Below are 15,355 nucleotides of genomic sequence, written 5' to 3' on the forward strand. Positions count from 1 at the left end.
TCACACATAGATGAACATAGTTTGTTGGGGAAGAGTTAACATGGTTTTTGTAAAGGGAAATCATGCTTCACCAATCCACTAGAATTCTTTGAGGGGATCAACAAACATATGGACAAGGGGGATCCAGTGGATATACTATACTTAGATTTTCAGAAAGCCTTTGACAAGGTTCACCAAAGGCTCTTAAGTAAAGTAAGCAGTCACAGGCTAAGAGGGAAGGTCCTCTCATGGATTGATAACTGGTTAAAAGATAGGAAACACAGGGCAGGAATAAATGGTCAGTTTTCAGAATGGAGAGAGGTAAATAGAGGTGTCCCCCCAGGAATCTGTACTGTGCCCAGTCCTATTTAACATATTCAAAAATGATCTGGAAAAAGGGGTAAACAGTCAGGTGGCAAAATTTGCAGATAATACAAAACTACTCAAGAAAGTTTAGTCCCAGGCAGACTGTAATGAGCTACAAAGGAATCTCTCAAAACTGGGTGACTGGTCAACAAAATGACAGATGAAATTCTATACATATAAAATGATGGGGTCTAAATTAGCTGTTACCACTCAAGAAAGAGATCTTGGAGTCATTGTGGATAGTTCTCTAAAAACATCCATTCAATGTGCAGCAGTAGTCAAAGCTAACAGAATATTGGGAATGATTAAGAAAGGCATAGATAATAAGACAGAAAATAGCATATTGCCTCTATATAAATCCATGGTACACTCATATCTTGAATACTGTGTGCAGATTTGGTCACCCCATCTCAAAAAAAGATATATTGGAATTAGAAAAGGTTCAGAAAAGGGCAACAAAAGGGCAACAGGTTTAAAACAAAAGGAAATATTTTTTCCACACAAAGCACAGTCAACCTGTTTCAGAGTAGCAGCCGTGTTAGTCTGTATTCGGAAAAAAGAAAAGGAGTACTTGTGGCACCTTAGAGACTAACAAATTTATTTGAGCATAAGCTTACGTGAGCTACAGCTCACTTCATCGGATGCATTTGGTGGAATGCAACCTGTGGAACTCCTTGCCAGAGGATATTGTGAAAGCCAATACTATCACAGAGTTAAAAAAAGAATGAGATAAGTTCATGGAGGATAGGTCCATCAATGGCTATGAGCCAGGATGGGCAGGAATGGTGTCCCTAGCCTCTGTTTGCCCAGGATGGCTGTTCTGACCCAGGATGGCCCAGATTGGCCATTCTCATGTTCTAAGAACATTGGGACCAGCTCAAGTCCATTATAGAAGAGGATCAGCTCCTGGCAAAGAGATTGCTCCAGGCCTGCTTGGATGCTGCAGATACGGCAACACAGTGTGTCCATTGCAGTGGTCATGAGAATAGTGTCTTTGTTACAGCTGTTGGGCTTTCCAAGAGAGGTTCAGAGTAATTCCAAAGATTTTCCCTTTGATGGTCGCAAGCTATTTGCAGACTCAACAGATTTTTCATATGCAGTGGTGTAGCTGTGTCATTCCCAGGTTAGTAGAGAGACAAGGTGGATGAGATAATATCTTTTATTGGACCAGCTTCTGTTGGTGAAAGAGAGAAGCTTTTGAGCTACACGGAGTGCTTCCTTATGTCTGGGAAACTTACTCAGAGTGTCACAGCTAAACACAAGACCAAACAGATAGTTCAGCATAAGTAGTGGGCACATATTCTTAGGGACCATTCAAGATGAAGTGGCCTGTTAACACCCCAGTAGTCATAGGACAAAAAGGAGGTTAGTAGGTTACAGATTCTTATAATATGTCATAAAACCAGTGTCTTTATTAACCCCATGATTTTTAGTGTCTAGCAAAGTTATGAATTTAAGCTCCCAGACTCATCTGTTGAAATTGTTATGCTGATTTCCTTTGAGGATGAGGATTGATAGATATAGAGTGATCACTTCGTGAAAAGTGTTAAGCCACAGGAGATGGTGGTTTTGGCTTATCATTTTCCTGTATGAGTTCATTTGAGAATGTAGTGATTGTGTGGTTTCATCCACATAGTTTTTTGGGGGGAATTTAGTGCACTGGATGAGGTACATGAAATGTTGGGATGGGCATGTGTAGGACCCATGGATCTTGTGGTGGGTGTTGATCTTTGTATCAGTGGAGATATGTCTGCAGGTTTTGCATCTGTTGTTCTGGCAAGGTCTGGTGCTGCTTTGAGTTGGTGTGCCTTGGTCTGTGGGGAGCTTGCGTCTGCTGGGGAGAATTTGGGGAGTTGGTGAAGGCCAGAAGGGGGTGTTAGGGAATGATTTCTTTCAGGATGGGGTCCCCAGCAAGTTTGAGTTGTACTTGTATGATATCCCTTATGGGTTCCAGTGTGTGTTAGTAGATGACAACTAGGGGTATGCAGTCAGAGGGGGTTTTATTTCTGTGTTGAAACAGGTTCTCTCAGGATATTTGGGTGGCCTGTTCCATGATGTGGTCTACTTTTCCTGTGAAGTGTCCTTGTTTGATGAAGGCGGACTTGAGTGTGTTAACATGTATATCCAAGTCTTTCTCCTTGGCACATATTCTATGGTGTCAGGGTGCCTGGCTGTAGTTAACAGATGACTTGGTGTGTTTGGGATGGTTACTGCATCCATGAAGATGAGTGTTTCTGAAAATAGCTCACCACACTTACAGGACATCCAAGATTTTTACTGGAGGTGTCCTTAGAATTTCATATTAATCAAACCTTTCATCTTCCAGTTTTTTCCCCCAAACTGCACAGAACTAGTCAAGAAGTGGTAACTTGATCAGCAGTTCATACTTTTTCCAATCATTACGCTGTCATACCTGCAGCAATGTAGTTATCTCATCTGTATTGGACTCCGATCTCAACCTCCCACCTCCTTAAAGCGGGTACTGCTTTGGAGTCATTTGAAGTGGAGCCCCCACAGGGACACTAATCCAACAAGAAGGAGAACTTACCTTCTGCAGTACCCACAGTACAACTTCGAGATATATTCACCTGTGTGTGCTACACTACCCACCCTCTTTCTTTTCTGCTTCAGTGTCTCGCGTGTGGATCTTTGCGATGGAGAAGGAACTGAGGGTGGTTTGCTCATGCACCCCATATAACGTTGACGTGAGGCATGAGGATGTATGGGGTGCATGCGTAGGCTGAACAGGCACTGCTATCAGAAATTTCCAATCAAGGGCACAGTAGTGGAACAACCATAGGGGGACACACCTTGAAGAACTTTGGTTTTTGCATGAGGTGAGTAGCCTCTCCTTATGCTGCCAGAGTTTGCTGAAAAGTGACATTTCTGATAATGGCCATCCTCAAATCAGGAAGAGGTTCACATATACTATCACATATACCAGCTGAAATAAATACATTTCAGCTATATTTCACAATCTATTAATAGCCTCTTGATTGATGATCACTAATTTCTGAACCCAAGTGATATTAATCTTAAATAGTCATGTACTGTATATACACACATTATATGTATGTGCATAATTTTAATAATTCTCAAGCTTTTTTGCAATGAAATTTATAGTTTTAGTTTTGACCTTTTTTAAAATGAATCACGCAACACTTTTTGGAAAATTCATTGCTGGAATATTTCCATTTAGAACATCTACTTGCCAAATGTTGTAGTAGTATTATAAAATGGGTGTAACTTCCTTTGCCAATAGTATTAGCTATGCTAGCAGAATGGAATGCTTAAGTACAGGCAGCTGTTTGTTCTTTTAGTCACTGTCTCTAATATGCTTTGCTTGGTTGTTAGTACTTGCACAAATATTTAGCAGGTTAATGTGTCAGTTTCATGTCAGCGATAAAAGTAATTTTGGCAGTCTTTCAAATAAACTTTTCTTTTGTGCCTGAAAGAATCCTGAGTTATAGTTAGTGTTTTAAAATATTTCATACATAGATTACACAAAATACATTTCTAAAATTGTACACAGATATCATGTTATGGAGTATTTTAAAAACACTCTAGGTGTTAATTTATATTTGAAAACTGAAAAACTCTTAATAGATCTAAAATCGAAGCTCTTTATTTTGGCTATGTTAACTTTGTTTAACTCAGCCTGTTATAACTAGGGCTTCGGATTTCATGAGGTAACAGTATCACAAGACAAAGATACAAGTTGCAGGCATGTTTTGTATTAGCCAAATTTTGTAGCGCTAGTTTTCTACGTCTAATTTTTGTTTTAGTGTAGGGGGAAATCTTATGATCTCTTAGCTACTGTCCCTTTCACATGGTCATTCTCGTAGGCTCTGGCTTCTTTTCCCAAAATGTCTTAGCTTCAGGGAACCTTGCTACTCTTCCTTCTTTCTTTCCTTCCTTCCTTTTTTTTTTTCTTTCTTTGTTCTTCAGTTGTGTACTGCCTTGTTGATATATTCCTTGGAATTGTACTGTGAGGCCATTGATTTGATAATTTTTGTCCCATCACTTAATGCTTTGTACTATAGTAATATCCTGTGGAGTTCTATAATTTGTTCTCTTAAAAAAGAAAAGGAGTACTTGTGGCACCTTAGAGACTAACAAATTTATTTGCGCATAAGCTTTCGTGAGCTACAGCTCATTTCATCAGATGCATGCAGTGGAAAATACAGTGGGGAGATTTTATATACACAGAGAACATGAAACAATGGGTGTTACCATACAGAACAAGAACAAGAAAATGTAACAAGAAAATGACCTACCTTGATTATCACTACAAAAGTAGTGATAATCCCCGCCCCCTCCCCTCCACTATCCTGCTGGTAATAGCTCACCTTACCTGATCACTCTTGTTACAGTGTGTATGATAACACCCATTGTTTCATGTTCTCTGTGTATATAAAATCTCCCCACTGTATTTTCCACTGCATACATCCGATGAAGTGAGCTGTAGCTCATGAAATCTTATGCTCAAATAAATTTGTTAGTCTCTAAGGTGCCACAAGTCCTCCTTTTCTTTTTGCGGATACAGACTAACACGGCTGCTACTCTGAAACTTGTTCTCTTAAGGCTCTCAAAATTAGGACAGCTATTTACCTGTTTGTCCATCACCTCATTAGTCCACTAGCAGATAAAAATCCCAAAAGATTAAAAATCTGATACTGTTTTAAAAAAGAAAATATGGAGTGCCCAACAGTTGTGACAGATACTCATACTTGTAGTCATTCCATATATCTGCTCCAGTATGACTGTCCTTTCAGAGTCGTCACATTGTGGTCAACAGAGGTGTGCACAATCTTTTTTCCATGGTGTTGCAGTAGGGAAAGCAATATATTATCATAGAACCATTTCACATCCCCATGTAGGTTGTGCACTGTACATTCAAAAGAGCTTATTACCACTATGATAAACATTCATAACTTCCATTAATGTTAATGGGAGTTATGCATGCACATCAAGAGGAGAATAGATCCTTACTGAAGTAATGGAATTAACTGAGCTGTGTTTGGTTCATTAATTACTGAAATGTGGTCATTAGACTCAAAGAAGAAAGAATTGCTGTCATGTACTAGTGGACATTGTATTGCTCATTGATTTGCTGAAGCAGAGGTGATTAGCCAAACAGTTAATTTTTCGATATTTAATGTAAGAGGTGTGATGAGTGTATGTCTATGAAAAAATCAAAACTCAGTAATTCTGAGAGAAGTGATTTAAAGGGAAATCTAATTTGTATAGTTTAAAAAAATTAAATATGTGTTTTATCAATGTCTCTAAAGAAAAATCTCACTTATTTCTGGCAGTCATTTTGGAATCCAAGATTATCATGTCAGTCTAATGGAGAAGTACTCATCGATGTCATCATCTTTATTTTATTGGTTTAGGGTGCCAGCTGTCACTAAGAAAGCCATTGTGAAGCTTCTACCTAACACCCCCCCCCCCCAAAAAAAAACCCCCTCTTGAGTCTAATGATCTTGTTAACTGTTAACTTTATGTCCAGATATCATTTTCTATGTAGGTTTATTGAGACAGTTGTGATGGAGTATCCGGAATCCTCAGATATCCTTGCTTTGAGTCAGCCTGCTTTCAGATTTGCATATGGAGTGTAAGATCTGTACTAATAGGCTTGGTTGCTCAGGGGCCTTTAAGAAAATGCTCTGCCAACAGCCATCTTTCTATTTGATTGAGGAAAGCATAAGTGTTTCTACTGATTACAACTGTAGCACTGTCCCTGAGAGAGAGAGAGAGATGGGCTCATAGGTAGACTGGTCCCAGGTTATGGAGGACTTTATAGGTGAAAACTAACGTTTTAAATCTGTCTGGGATAGGTAACCAGTGCTTCAAGACGTTGCAGTAGTCCAAACATGAAGTTGCATAGATGAAAGTAGTAACATCTGCATCCAAATGAGCATTGCCTTCTGGCCACGCGTAGATGGCCAAATGCTACATTAGTGGTCGTCTTCTATCCTGCACTTCTCCTGGATACTCATTTAGCACCTGAGAGCAAAACTTGATTTTTCCATCTCCAGTGGGCAAAAAGAAAGCCACATTTCTTTCACATGTGTATCTTGCTACAGTTATACATGTTTTTGTCACTAGACTACTGTAATAAACTCTTTTTATGGGGCTATGCTTTGGTACCATTCAAAAGCAGAAGTTTGGTGCAGAGCACAGCTGCCCCTTGTATTAAATGGTACCTTATGCAGACAGCACAACACACACCAGTGCTCTGTAGTTTTCACTGATTGCCTTGTTTGAGAAGATTTTAAGGGGATGGTTTTGAGTTGGAAAGGCCTAAATCATTTGGAATTGGTCATTTGAGAGACCACCTGTCTCTTTGTGATATCACAGTTGTGATCAGCCGAGGTATTCTTGCTAACACCCTGTCAGTGTAAAAGGGAGGAGATTAATGGCTAGGAACATTCTCTGGATCTCAGTCCCCACACATTTAGCTGCATTGTTCAACCTTACAAGTACACTTCATAGCTCATTTTTTTCTGAGACTTTTGATAAAGGGATGTATTGAGAGGCACTGAGATACTATGTTGATCAGGGCCTTATAAATACTGTTTTAGATAGTTTTGGCTGGTTGGATATGGCAGTTATTACTTATTGTCGGTGAGTATTACTCTAGTTAGAATAGATTTGGCTGAGCATGTTTTTTATATTTGATGTTATTTGATAGGTACTTATAATAAAGTATAAAGTTTAGTTTATTATCGACTATTCTTTTCTGTTTAGAAAAGATTGACTCCAAATGCTTAGAATTTGATGGGATTTCTGTACAAATCTTTTCCAAAATGGAGAATTATTTTGTAAGTAAGTAAACTCAATTTATTCATGTCTCAATACTGTGACATCCTAGCAGAATTTTTTGAAGCCTTCTTGATGCATTGCTAACTTTACATGCTCAGCGTCAGGAATCAGGGCCTGCAGCATAGCTAGTATATGGACAGCCTAATGAGCGCAGCTCGCCTATAGTAAGCTGCCTGACTGGCAGAGCTAGTTCTAGGCATAAGCAGACTAAGCAATTGGCTAGGGCTCTGAGCAGCTCAAAGAGGCCCCTATTCACTTTTTATTATGAGTTGTGTCAAGGAGGGGGCCCAAAATATTTCTACTTAGGCCCCCAATGGGCTAGCACCACCTCTGCTGACTGGCTACATGATCTGATCAAATAGAAGACTGGCCATTAAGCCCAGCAGCATAAGCAGCTGCTTAAAGGATTTGCCCATGGCTGTAATAGCTTCTGCTTGTTCCCACCATATTTTGTCCTGCTTCTGCCTGGGCCTCAGTCTTGTCCCTGCCTTGCCTCTTTCCCGACTCTGTGCTTCGGTTTTGATTGGTGACTTCTGACTCAGGCTCAGGTGCTTGGCTCTACCATCTGGCTTCTGACTCTGGTTTTGACTCTTAGTTCAAATTTCTGACTCTGGATCTGACCCTTGGCTCTGGCATCTGGCCTCAGACTCAGGCTCTGACCTTTGGCTCCTGTTCCTAGCTACTGACTCCAGCTGTAAGTGCTAGGCTTGATTCCTGCTCCAACTCTAGGCACAACCACCCACATACCAGTCACTGACACTCAGCAGCTGACCTTCCGGTGATCTTCCACATGCCGTCTATCCCTCTCTTCACTGCCTGTACCCTGGTACAAGGACCTGCCACCATTCCTTCCATGATATCTTTCTCAAGATTATTTACATCTGTACACCTGATGTGATTCCTGTAATATTTCTAATTTCTGTCCAAGAGCTAAACAAGAGTCTTTTCCAGCACCACATCTGAAAGGCTCCAATTTTCTTCTTGTCAGCAGCATTAATTTCCCAGGATTCTCCTCTATAAATCACTAGTCAAACCTTTGTATATTTTGAGATGCCACAATGATTCCACACTTTTGTAAGGGAGACCATGGCTGAAGGAGCCATCCCTAGTTATCATCCAATTTCTTTAAAACAGTTTCCTTGGTTGAATATGTATGATCCTACATAATTAAATTCAACAACTGCCTCTATAGTTTGACGACTAATCATGATGTCCACTTATGTCCTATTATAATTGATTGTGTCAACATACACACATTTTGTTCTTGCCAAGTTCAGGGATAGTCCCCATTCCTCACTATTTTTGTGGACTCCAACATTTGTTTCACTGCACTGATGTTTGAGGCAAAGAATGTGGCACCCATGGCTGTGAGTTATCCCGTTGCCACCTGTCTCCAGCATGAGGGAGTCTTGCCTTTGCCAGCTGAGTGTAAACTTCCTAACAGAATAAGCCTGTCAGCCACTCAGGTCTTCCGTTGCCCTGAGATGCAATAGATTGACAATAGATGCACCCCAGCTCCTGAGTCCCTTCAAAATGTCCCCCAGAGGAATCCAGCCCTTGATCTCTGGTTACCCATATAAATCCAGATCCTCTGTTCCTAAATAAACAGTGTACTCCAGTTTACCAGTTTTACCATAGCCTATTACTGCTGTATTACACATAGCTGTTGAGTTCAATTATAGTAAAATAAAAGGAAATTCAGTTAAGAAAGAGTAGAGATTCAAAGAGAAACAAGCGTGAATGGTGGAAACAAATGGTTACATACAAAATAAAATCATAAAATGCAAACTAGGGCGTACCCTTAATAGTTACCTTTCCTATCGAATAAAGTAGGTTTTCACTCCAAAGTTCAGTCTTTGCAGCTAGAATCCAGACTGTCATGAAGCACCCCCTCTCATCAAGGTAACTCCCCAGGGAATGGAGCCAGAGTGTCTTTCTTCACCCTGTGATATATTGAATAGGTCTTTTGTCTTTATTCACAGATAGGGCGATCCCTGCACTGTTCCATCTTTCCTTTTTCACTTTCAGGAGGTTTCAGTGTTTGTCTTGGATGATTTTTCATTGACTTTTGTGAGTTGGTGAAAAGATGGACAGTTGAGCAATACATTACATCATTGGCTAGCTAAGGAGGGGTGACAAGTCCCTCCCACTTGAATGGGCCATCACTGAAACATATCATTCCCTGGTGACTCACTTTCATTCCAAGACCCTAAAAGCTTAATTTCAATATAGTTACATCATTCCTTAAATATTACCTGTATACACATCACAATGATTGAGTATCAGTGAGATACAAGCTTTCAGTAGAGACCTCACATGCTATCCTGTAAGGATAAATATCAAGAAAATGGTGTATTATATGTGGTGAGTTTGCCAAGCCTGAGACAGGAGTTGCTTGTACAGAACAGTTAACCCTTTGCCAGTTGACACCAGTGAGCCTCTGTGTCACAGTCATATCATCAGTATTTCTGAAGTCGGTTAAGAGGTGCCAACAATGTAAATCCTACTTCCTTCCACTTTATCAAAATCTTTCTGGGCTTGTTTCATAATAAATTCTGCATACATGTTGGAAAGACTTGGAAACAGAATGCAGTTTTGTTTCACACTATGCCCAGTGGAAAACCACTCATTGTCACACCAGTTGTTTGCACCATGCTCTATTGTTGACAGTAGAGACTTGCAATGAGCTCAGTGAGATGCTTCAGAATCCACATGTCTGCCAGTATCCTCCAGAGACAGTCATATCAAATGGTATCGTACACTTTGGAGCAGTCAATGAAACACATAGTCAGTGGGTGATTATATGCCCTGCATTTTTCCATGATTTGGCAGCTTGTTCTGGTGGTAGTTCCTCTTCTATCATTCAGTTCACGTGATCTTGAATTATGTAATGCAGCATTATCAGGGAGACGATATAGTAGTTACTGCACTCTGTGATATCCCCTTTCTTTGGTAAGTTAAAGTGTCCCTTCTTCCCATCCAGTCGATTTTGAGTCATCCATATGCTGTGGCAAATTTTTCACATGAGATCACTACTGTGGTAACCAATTGCTTTTAGCAGTTCTGTTGATCTGTTTTCTACCCCTGGTGCTTTTCCCAAGCTTCATTATCATATTAGAATGCATCCTCTCACAGGATTGATGTCTCCGGCCCTGTACTCTCTTTTCTGTTCTACTATATTGTAAGCGGCATACAGAATGGCAAGTAATCGCTTCACTTACATTTGATAAAATCACCTTCAGTAAGAACTCTGCCATTTTGATCTTTTTTTATTTATTATTACTTCATACCTACACTTTTTGCTGAGCCTCTTTTATACCAAATTTCCTGGGTATACAGGGGACAGTGCTTTTGCAGGCTTCAATGGAAATGTAAGGTTTGTTTATTTTGATTCACTGAACATACACAGTGTACTGATATACTGGAAACAATAGCTTGGTTTCTCTCCCAACTTAATTCAATTAGTTTCTGCAGTTGAAGGGCTCATATCTAGTTCAAGGAAGTCTAGCGTTGTACCAACAGGATGTTCAGGGGAAGACCACCAAATTTCTTGAGGAAGTTGCAGTGTTGCACTACTCCCAGACAGAAGTTCAGACTTTTAACTGGGAAACCAGCTGGCTGAACTCTCTCCACAAGTAGCATGTTATTCAAGGGCCAGCTTTCCCTCTCCAGAATGGCATTGTCTTGCAAGGGCCAGTTATCACAATATGCAAGATATACCTGAGAAATTTAGAGCCATTCTATCTGCAAAGCGACAATGCCATATCTTTAATGACACTTAATCATATGTGCAGGATACTTATGGTTTTGTGCCCTCCCTATTTGAAGGTTGTTTACATCTTATCACAACACCATTTTCTTACATGAAAAGTTCTATGTTCATTATAAAATCCTCAGTTCCACAAATGAGCTGATTTCAATCAAATCTGATAAAGGCTACTGATATACCATAACTAGGCTTCATCTTTACATGCCATGGTTTGCCAGAATTCATCAATCTGCTCTAAGTTCTTGTTTGCTGTTTTTGTTCTTTCTGCATACACTGGAATGCAAACTGCTCAGCCTCATTTTTGAATGTACTATTGGCAGTGGTGTAGATTGGCTGTCAATAGGTAGGATTTTTTTTTGCGGGGAATCTAAGAAACTTCAGGAATAAACTGGGACTCCTGTATTATGATACTCTTTCTTTTAGCACTCAATAACTTTCTAACATCTGGAGTACACTGTATACTGTATATGATCCCTGTGTGGGTTAAAGGGATTTCTGCAGCTGAAATTACAACATAGATACCTTCCTAAATGTGCAGTCTGAAGTTTTGCAAAGCTACCCTCCTGTTTTTACTTGTTTATGAAAGATCAAGATATCCATGCTGATGTTTTTCTAGTTCTTAGTTTTAATACTGCTATCTCTTGTTCAACCTTGAGTCATATATTACAATGGTTAATGGATTAGCAAGGAAATTAGGTACAGTTCTTGGATTAAAGAATATTACTTTTGGCTTTCAGTAAAGGAAAACTTTTTTAAAAAATTTATTATATTGAAAGTCATATTTAATTGTAGGAATGACTGTACCCACATTGTTTTCCTACATATATCTCCATAAGCTTTCTAAAATATTAAAATACTAATTTAGAGTGGGATTTTAACTAATACATTTTGGAAAGTAAGGTATTTATTTTGACTTGTTAACCACCCCCCCTCATACATACACACACACACACACACACCCTGGTCAAAGGACGAACTTTTAATATCACTGATTCTGGAAGGGTTCCTCAGTCTGAGCTGCAGTTTCTCTACCTCTGGAGATCGGTGGTGGGTGAACCTAGAGATGTGGCAAATCTGGATTCAGGAGTGTGTTTGGGACTGTGGCTGCCTGGGGCACTGCCTAAAATAAGACAAATAGTGGGGGTGACAAATGTGGTAATATAACTGTAAGAAAAGAATTACAGAAATGTAGGGCTGGAAGGGATCTCAACAACTCATCAAGTCCAGCCTACTGCATTAAGACAGGACCAAGTACACTTAGACCATCCCTGATATATGTTTGTCCAGCCTGTTCTTAAAAACTTCCACTGATGGAAATGCCACAATCTCCCTTGAAAGTTTGTGCTAGTGCTTAACTACCCTTCTAGTTAGAAAGTTTTTCCTAATATCTAACCTAAATCTCCCTTGCTGTAGATTAAGGCCATTACTTCTTGTCCTACCTTCAGTGGACAGGAAGAACAAGTGGTCACAGTCCTCTTTATAACTTCCCTTAACATATTTGAAGACTGCTATTAGGTCCCCCCCTCAGTTGTATTTTCTCAAGACCTTTCATCATAGGTTAGGTTTTTTTAAATTGTTTATCATTTTTGTTGCTGCCCTATGGACTCTCTCCAGTTTGTCCACATCTTTCCTGAAGTGTGGTGCACAGAATTGGACACAGTTCTCCAACTGAGGCCTCACTAGTACCGAATAAAGTGGTACAATTACCTCACATATCTTACATAGAAAATTTCTGTTAATATACCCAAGAGTGATATTAGCCTATTTCACAACTGCATCACATTGTTGACTCACATTCAATTTGTGATCCCCAGATCCTTTTCAGCAGGACTACCATCTAGCTGGTTATTCCCCACTTTGTAATTATGCATTAGATTTTTCCTTCCTAAGTGAAGTATTCTGCACTTGTATTTATTGAATTTCAGCTTGTTGAATTCAAACCAATTCTCCAATTTGTCAAGGTCCTCTAAATTCCAGTCCTGTCCTCCTGAATGCTTGCAATCCCTCCCTGCTTGGTGTCATTTGCAAATTTTATAAGCATACTCTCCACTTCATTATTGAAATCATTAATGAAAATATTGATTTTTACCAAACATTGGACTGTCCCTTTCGGGGTCCCTCTAGATACATCCTCACAGTTTAACAGTGAACCACAGATAACTACTCTTTGAGCAAGGTCTTTCAACCAGTTATGCACCCACCTTATAGCAAAATAATCTAGACTGCATTTCCCTAGTTTGCTTATGTAAGTGTCATGTGGGACTGTGTCAAAAGCCTTACTAATATCAAGATATATCACATCGATTGCTTCCTCCCATCCACTGAGTCAGCAGTTCCATCAAAGAAGGATATTAAGGTGGTTTGGCATGATTTGCTCTTGACAAATCTATGCTAGCTATTTCTTATAGCCCTATTTATCCTCCGGGTGCTTACAAATTGATTGTTTAATAATTTGTTCCAGCTCTTCCCAGTTATCAGAGTTAGACTGACTGCTCTATAGTTCCCCAGGTCCTCTTTGTTCCACTCTTTAAATATAGGTGCTGTGTTTGCCTTTCTCCAGTCTTCTGGGACCATACCCAGCCTCCATGAGTTCTCAAAGATAACTGGCTAACGGTTCCTAGACAACTTCAGCTAGTTCCTTAAGTACCCAATTTCATCATGGGTGCCAACTTGAATACATCTAACTTGTCTAAATATTCTTTAACCTGTTGTTGTTGTTTTGTTTGCATTCCCTTGTAGTTGATATTAATTGAGTTGAATATCTGGTCACCATTAACCTTTTTGAATGAAGCAAGATAGGCATTTAACCTCAACAGTCTTGATGTCCTGAGTTATTAGCGCTCCTTTTCCACTAAATAGAGGAACTACACTTTCCTTCATCTTTCTTGTGCTCTCAATGTATTTAAAGAACTTCTTATTCCCTTTTATGTTCCTTGCTTGATTTAACTCATGTTTTGGCTTAGACTTTTTGGTTTTGTCCCTCTTTTTGAGATAAAAGTCTGTTATGATCTATGTTTGAGCCTGCTGTCTTTTCTTACAGTTAGATCTGCTGTTACAAAAAGATGGTAAAATGAAAGGGTTCATCTGGGGGAAACTGGCAGCAGTTAGAATGATGAGATGATGAATTGCCACTGGTTAGATACTGCAGTGAGGGGCTGCTACCTCTGTAACTTCCAAACATGATGACTCATTAAAGAGAGACTACACAGAAATATTTGAATGACTTTTATGTAGATCGTAGCTTGTCAATTCCCATCATACTTTAATACAATTGTCCTAGGCCACACCAGCGTATCAAATATTAAGATAGTTGTAGGTTGTATTATAAAACTCCAAAGGATACATTCATTTGGCCCTCAGCAACAGCTTATCCACCCATTTTAGCCCAACTTAAAATTGAGACATAATTTTAAAAAATTGTTCTTATTAATCACCAGGTTTGTAGAGGGGAAAAGATGGTTATCAGATAATATATCAAGTCCCAATAGCTTTTTCCTGAATATAGGTTATGTCATGTTAACATAACATGTTAACATGGGATGAAGATTTTAAGCATTTTAAAAATAATTAATCTATCAGTCTATAGAAATTGTTTTGTTAAGACGATGTCTGAAGGATTTGACGTAATTTCCACGTTTTTCTTGAGATCCTAGTGCATGAATTACAACGAAAGCATTTCCATAATAGTTTAACTACATTATTTCTGCATGTGCACTATTGCTACCTAAAAAGTTGATAAATGCAGAATTTGTCATGCTTCCTTACAAATAATAAAAAAGATTAAATTGTATGTTTAAAAGTGTGTGAGTGTATGTATGTTTATATATCTATATATCTATATCTATATAAAATTATTATTACCATAGCACTAAGTTATTCCATGTTTTTATATATATATACACACAAAAATATGGAATAACTTAGTGCTATGGTAATAATAATAACGCTTAGCATGTATGTAGTGCTTTTTAATTTCAAACTGCTTTGCAAGCATAAGTTAATCTCACCATAGCCCTTTGATATAGGAATGTTTTTGTATTCCCAAGTCTTCACTGGTTACCTACTAAGTAGCATAAACTACTGAAGTAAAGACAGAATGCTATAGGGCCAAATTATCATGTCATAGTCTATTGTTACATCCCCATTGAAATCAGTGAGATACCACCAGTGTATATGAGAGGAAAATTTAGCTTCTAGATTATATGAAAGTGGAATACTCTGAGGTGTCTTCTGGAAAACTGAAGATAAGGGTCTAATTGCTAACTGTTGTCTTTGTAATCACATAGTTAGTTCATTCAAACACAGTGGTGTAGCAAATACAGTAATTCTTTAGCAGTCTGCTTCCAGCTTACACGGTAACTTTTATAGCAATTTGAGCATTTTAATACTGGTACGTGTCCTTATCTTTGGCTT

The 15,355-nt window shown here is 38.9% G+C and overlaps 1 protein-coding gene and 1 long non-coding RNA gene across 8 annotated transcripts in view; one reads left to right on the top strand and one right to left on the bottom strand.

Moving 5' to 3' along the window:
* The window catches only part of ADK (adenosine kinase), a 553,898-nt gene that overhangs the window by 242,210 nt on the left and 296,333 nt on the right, over nucleotides 1–15,355 (top strand). The window lies entirely within an intron of this gene.
* On the bottom strand, nucleotides 1,345–9,033 carry LOC122461209. The gene is made up of 3 exons (XR_006283026.1): nucleotides 8,833–9,033; nucleotides 8,608–8,610; nucleotides 1,345–1,356 (listed from the first exon to the last, which is right to left on the bottom strand). It is a non-coding gene; the product is annotated as an uncharacterized LOC122461209 (long non-coding RNA).

Source organism: Dermochelys coriacea, chromosome 7, assembly GCF_009764565.3.
Source record: "Dermochelys coriacea isolate rDerCor1 chromosome 7, rDerCor1.pri.v4, whole genome shotgun sequence".
NCBI lineage: Eukaryota > Metazoa > Chordata > Testudines > Dermochelyidae > Dermochelys > Dermochelys coriacea.